Source organism: Furipterus horrens, unplaced genomic scaffold (assembly GCF_987537825.1).
Source record: "Furipterus horrens unplaced genomic scaffold, mFurHor1.1.pri manual_scaffold_11, whole genome shotgun sequence".
NCBI classification, from domain to species: domain Eukaryota; kingdom Metazoa; phylum Chordata; class Mammalia; order Chiroptera; family Furipteridae; genus Furipterus; species Furipterus horrens.
In genome coordinates this window covers 80,437,774-80,443,773 of record NW_028327181.1, presented here as the reverse complement: position 1 = coordinate 80,443,773, position 6,000 = coordinate 80,437,774, and the positions used below count along the sequence as shown (strand labels likewise).

The 6,000-nt window shown below is 50.2% G+C and overlaps 1 pseudogene across 1 annotated transcript; it reads right to left on the bottom strand.

The window, feature by feature from the left end:
- Positions 1-1,791: 1,791 nt before the first annotated feature.
- On the bottom strand, positions 1,792-3,440 carry LOC149998520 (amine oxidase [copper-containing] 3 pseudogene; annotated as a pseudogene). Its single transcript, XR_016507235.1, has 2 exons — positions 2,603-3,440; positions 1,792-2,123 (listed from the first exon to the last, which is right to left on the bottom strand). The product of XR_016507235.1 is annotated as an amine oxidase [copper-containing] 3 pseudogene (transcript).
- Between the last annotated feature and the right edge of the window lie 2,560 nt (positions 3,441-6,000).

Below are 6,000 nucleotides of genomic sequence, written 5' to 3'. Positions count from 1 at the left end.
TAGAAGCTGAAAAAGCAAGAGAAAGAAAGACAGAGAAGCACCTTCCCAAGAGCTGGGATACAGGCCAGGAAGAGACCCTGCCCTGGGGCATGAGGCCTCTAAAGGCCTCACCTTCATATTTGAGACCCAAGACAGAGGAGTAGCTGAGAAGGCCCCAGAGAGGTTCCAAATGTACCTAATGCTGCTGACCTGTCCACTTAAAAATTTTATGTATGGTTTACCACAATAAAAAACACGGTGCAGTCACTTTGGGAAACAATCTGGAAGTTCCCCAAAAGGTTAAACATAAGACCCAGCAATTCCATTCCCAGATTTACACCCAAGAGAATTGAAAACATATGTTCACACAAAATCTTGTACAAGAATGTTCACAGCAGCATTATCCATAATAATCAAAAAGTGGAAACAATCCAAATGTCTTTCAACTGATTGATGGATAAACAAAATGTGGTAACATTCATTATTATTCGGCCATAAAGGATTGAAGTACTGTTTCATGCTACATAATGGATGCACCTCAGAAACATGCTGAAGGAAGGAAGCCAGTCACAAAAGACCACATGTTGTATAGATCTATTTATATGAAATGTCCAGAATGTAGGCAAATCTATAGTGACAGAAAGCATGGTGGCTTCGTGGAGCTGGGAAGAGCTTGAAGGGAAATAGGAAGTGACTGCTAACAGGCATGGGATTTCTTTCTGGGGTGATGGCAATGTTCTGGAATTAATGGCCACTGAATTATGCACATTAAAAGGGTGAATTTTATGTATGTTAGTTGTATCTCATTGTAAAAAGTAACATTAAAAAAACTTAGAAAAAAACAAGACTTCTGGGGAAAAGTTGGTCATTACCCCAGCTCCAGCTGGCCATTCCTCTCCTCTCTGGGACAGAAACACAGCAGGTCTAGGGTCAACAAAGCTGAGTGCCCCCCCCCCCCCCCCCCCCCCGGTGTCAGGCATCACAGGCTCAGGATGCTCTCAGTAAGGAGTGGGATGCAAAGAAGAGTGATGGGAGAGGAAACCTTGGGGGAGGGCAAGAGAGCATCTTAGGGTGAGACCAGGCTTCCTGGCCCAGAGTCCCCTGCTCCTTCTTCTCACACACCCTGAAGCCCCTGGACACAATCCTCATCCCAGGGAACATCTAGTTGTGAGAGAAGACCCCATGAAAAGGCAGGGAGGTTGGGGGCAGCCTACGGGAGGCAAACAAGGGGGTTGACCTCACAGTCCCCAGCATCCTGGTCCCCCCAGAAATAGTTGAAGTTAGCAGAACTGAAGGAGGGGTCCTGGTCAAAGAAGTTGTAGGGTCGGAGGAAGAAGCCCACATTGTTCCCCACAGTCACTGTGTTGGGAATGTCCTCTGCATGTGGGATGTGCAGGAAACCACCTGTCACCCAGGCTACCAAGTCCTAGCACGGGAAAAGGAAGAGGGTTATGAGGCCTGACTGTGCTAAGGACATGTTTCCTCTAACAGCAGCCTTGTGTGTAAGGATTTGCCATGTTAGCCCCCCTTTCCTCAAAAGGATCCTAAGTCTTTAAACATTTTTCCTACGGGTCCAGAAGCCAAAGCACAGCACATTTCATATTGATATTGGGAGCAGATCGGTTGGCCCAGACCAGATCTGCCTCCTCCCTGAGTTTGCAATTTCCTAAGATGTTCTGATGAGGTCACGTGGGGGGGGGGGGGCGATTGGCGGCTGTGCACCAGCCAATGAGCTGAATAAAATTCAGCATCCAACTCTCCCCTATTCATCCAAAGAGGAAGCATGAACTCCAAAACCACATACAGTCGTTCTCATATCTTTCTTTCCTGCATAACTACCACAAGTCCAAACACATAGAGACACCACTTCAGCCCCCTCTTCCAGAATACTTTCCCCCTCCAGGATGCCTTACCTCCTACATCCAGATCCACCTTGAAGTGAGCACTGTGGGTGTGGGCGGTGCCCAGAGTGTGCTCCCCAACCTGGTTCCCGTAACTTCGGGCAGCACCAAAGAGGAATGCTGAGCTGATGTAGCCCGTGGCATGGAATTTGACTTCTATGGCTCCATTGGAGTGGAAGACCATATCCCACAAATAGTCATAGTTGAGCAAGGTAGACACACATCTGATGACCAGCACTGTCTCTGTAAGACCCTCAAAATAGTAGGAGTGGAGATCTGAGTGGTGTCGCCTCAGGGGGAGACCCTGGTTCTGTTCAAACACACAAAAGGCATCTCGTATTGTCTTGGGGGCTTGGGACTCCAAAAGAAAGTGCCAGTCCACATAGGTGGCCAGGTAGGGGCAGTCACCCCACGGGTCAGGGGTGTGGAGTACTTGCCCATGCCAAAGCTGCCATCAATATAGCGGGTCAGCATTGCTGCGGGAGAGTTCCCACCATAGATGGCCAAGGCCTCTTGGAGGCTGATCTCGTAAGCTAGCCGCTCTCCCTGGAAACGGATGTCAAAGATCCTTGGGCCACTGAAAGCTCCGAGGCCAAAAGAGAAAGTCCACAACGAGGAGGCCACCCGACTCCCCTGGACACGGAAGCGGGGGCCCTGGGGATGGAACTGCAGAGGGGGAGCTGGACCTGGGGGCGCCTGGGACTTCAGGGACCATGACCCACCTGTGCCATTGTCTGGGATCACTACCACATTCACCAGGCTGGCCTCAAACTGCTCCTCCAGCTGAGCCAGACTCTTGTAGTAGCGACCTTGGAAGAATACCTTCTGGATGGTCCAGCGGGCAGGGTCCAGAGCCTTGTGGTCTACCAGCAGCTCCAACCCCACGGGGAGCAGGTAAAACCCAGCCCCTGAGATGTTGTAGTAGAGGCCAAACCAGGTGGCTCGGTCCCCTGATTGCAAACCCCGGGGGGCTGTGGTCATTGTCACTAGGTTCCTTCCCTGGTGTTTGTAGAAGCAGCAGTGGTGGAGGAGTCCAGCAGCCTGGGGCAGCTCTCTGTCGAAGATCATCTGGTCTATGTCCAGGTACTCTCGGATCAGCACGGGGCGCCGGTGATAGGGCAGGGGGCCTCCATGACGCTCCACGGTCACATCCCGAATGTAGGAGGGGTGGGGCAGCGGCCCCACCACCAACTCACTCACGTTGGGCCTGGGTTGTCTGCCAAAGAAGACGATGGCCAGTGCCTCCCGGGCGGGTGGGGGGCTCCCCCTGTCCAGGTGGGCCAGGGCTGCAGCCTTGCGGGGCAGCTGCAGCTCCACTGAGAAGATGCAGTTGTCCGAGGGGCGGGCCTGGGCTGCATCCACCAGGCCTGGCCCCAGCTGCTGGGTCAGAAAGCTCATCACAGCCGTCAGCTCCTCTGGGCTCAGGTCTGCAAACAGCTGGCTCTGGCCAGGGTGTGTCCAGTGCTGGGCACTGGGAGATACGGAGGGGCAGCGGGGAGGCAGGCTAGGTTTACATTCCTTCTCAAATCCCTCCGAACTCCCAGTTCCACCTTCACCCATGCCCATCACCAAAACACTACAAAAGGAAAAATAGTGAAGATAGCCATAGCCAAAGCGCCTGGGATGTCTTCAGGCTCTTGACTCAGAAGGCAGAATAGGAAGTTAAGCTGATAAACAGAGCCCAGGTACAGGATGCCTCTTTCAGTCTCCGGTGGTTCCTGGTCTCTGGCTGGTGCTGCTGGGCAAGAGGCACGATGGATACATTGAAGACAATCAGTCAGGGGCAGAGGCCTGAGTGGGGTGGAGCTGAAGCTGGAAGGGCCAGGGGTCAGGCCAGGCTTAGGGGGTGGGACTGAGGCAGGAACCTGAACTTTCAGTGGCTCACAGAAGCCTCTGTCCTTCTGTTCCAAATCAAACACTCAGGGTCAGGGCTGGGGAACCAAGTGAGGGAGGGGCTGGTTTTGGAGATAGCACAGCTGGAAAGAGGAAGTGACAGGGGCAGAAAGGGACTGTTCTTGGGCTCTTCTTCCATCCAAATGGAAACTTTCTCCTGCTACAAGGCCGTAAGTGAAACTCGTTGCCCACACCCGTCCACACACGTTCCCTCTTTTCTTCCTTTATTTTGTGGTGCCCTCCAGACCCTGTTCCTAGTCTCTCTCTCCCACTCACCCTACCAACCAGAACCCCAGGGATGCTTGAGAGTAATACTGCAAACATGAAGGCGGGAAGGCGGAAAGGCTGAGTGAGACAGGTCAGCACGATAAGCGCCCTCAGTCACTGGAGTGTGCAGGGTATGGGGCCAGTCAGAAGTTGACGGGGGTGCAGGGGCTGCAGGGTGTAACAGAGACACCCCCCCCCCAACACACACCTTGAGCAGGACTGATGGGCCAGGTTAGAGGTCAGGGTGCCTGGAAAAGTAAAGTAGTAATCCTAGGAAGACAGCGAAACATCTCAGAACCCGGACCAGTTAAACTAGGTCAACCAATACCAGGGACATCAGATTACCCAGAAATATTTGTGCAACCAGCTCTATTTGAGTCCCTCGTTCTTTAAACCTATAGAAAGAATAATGGGGTTCGTGCCAAGGTCGTGAGAAAGGGAAGGTCCCCCTCCACCCAGGACATAATTTAGACAAAATAACCTGCCTCTCCGGGGACATTAGTCAGCCCTTCTTGTCCTCAATGGAAACAGGGACTGGTTTTGCTTTGGTTGATCTGGTTTGCACATTCCTCAGAACCTATTTGTGGAAAAGAGTATTCTAAATATTTTTAATTTAAAAAAGTACTTTAGCCATGGCTGGTGTGGCTCAGTGGATTGAGTTCTGTCCCTGCGAACCAAAGGGTCACTGGTTCGATTCCCAGTCAGGGCACATGCCTGGGTTGTGGGCCAGGTCCCCAGTTGGGGACCTGTGAGAGGCAACCACACATTGCTGTTTCTCTCCTTCCCTTTCTCCTTCCCTTCCCCCTCTCTAAAAATAATTAAGTAAAATATTTTAAAAATAAAATTAAAAAGTGCTTTAAAAACATTTTGGTGAATAAACAGGAGAAAATGGGACTTTTTCTCTAGGAGAAAGTAGCTGTGAGCCAATCCCCCCTCCCATCCCTGCCTTGGCAAGTGTGGCCTCAGGACAGTGGAAAGTAAGCCTAGTAGCAGCCTTTCAACTGAAGACTAACCAACCATCCCCCAAACTCCAGTGGACAGTCCTCCCTAATCTAAAAGATGAGCGCCCCGCCCCTTCCCCCCAACAAAAGCACGTCTGTAATTGGATTTCCTGCCAACCAGATGACTTGAGAGCACAGAGCTCATTGCATGTTATAGACAGATAGAGAAATGTGACATTTCATTCCTAGCCCTAAGTGTTGGGGAGAAAAATTCACACCCAGTATTCCCACTGACTGAGCAGTAGGATGGAAATGAAGGACTGGAGAGCTTTTTGCAGTCAAGACAAACAATAGAACTGCTATAGCTAAGGCTGGCGGGAGGGGTGGGGCACTGGAAATGGGCCATGGGGCCTTGAGAATAAGGGGGAGCAGAATCTAATGTCAAAACTTGCCTATTTCTGGCCACAAGGCAACTGGGAGTCTGGTAACTCACAGTCTTAGCTCCCAGCTAGGAACACACCGCTAAGGTGGCTAATGTTTTTTTTTGTCTTGAACAGTGTTACCAAGCAGAGGTCAAAATATTCCGGCTGTCACATTGTTTCCTCTGATACTGTTTTTGTTGTTGTTGTTGTTTAAGAACACAATTAATTGTTTTTATTTTGTATGCACCCACATCTAGCATTTAGTGGTCCTAAACAGAAAAGTGGAAAAACTCAGCAATTTGCCAGGAAGTCAAGCCCACCAATTTCAGGGTTCTGCCATGTACACTGAGTTTTCTTTCTTTCTTTCTTTCTTTCTCTTTCTTTCTTTCTTCCTCTTTCTTTCTTTCTTTCTTTCTTTCTTTCTTTCTTTCTTTCTTTCTTTCTTTCTTTCTTTCTTCTTTCTTCCTTCCTTTCTTCCTTCCTTCCTTTCTTTCTTTCTTTTTTTTCTAGATTTTATTTATTTATTTTCAGAGAAAGGGGAAGGGAGGGAGAAAGCGAGAAAGAGAAACATTGATGTGTGAGAGGAACATCAGTCGG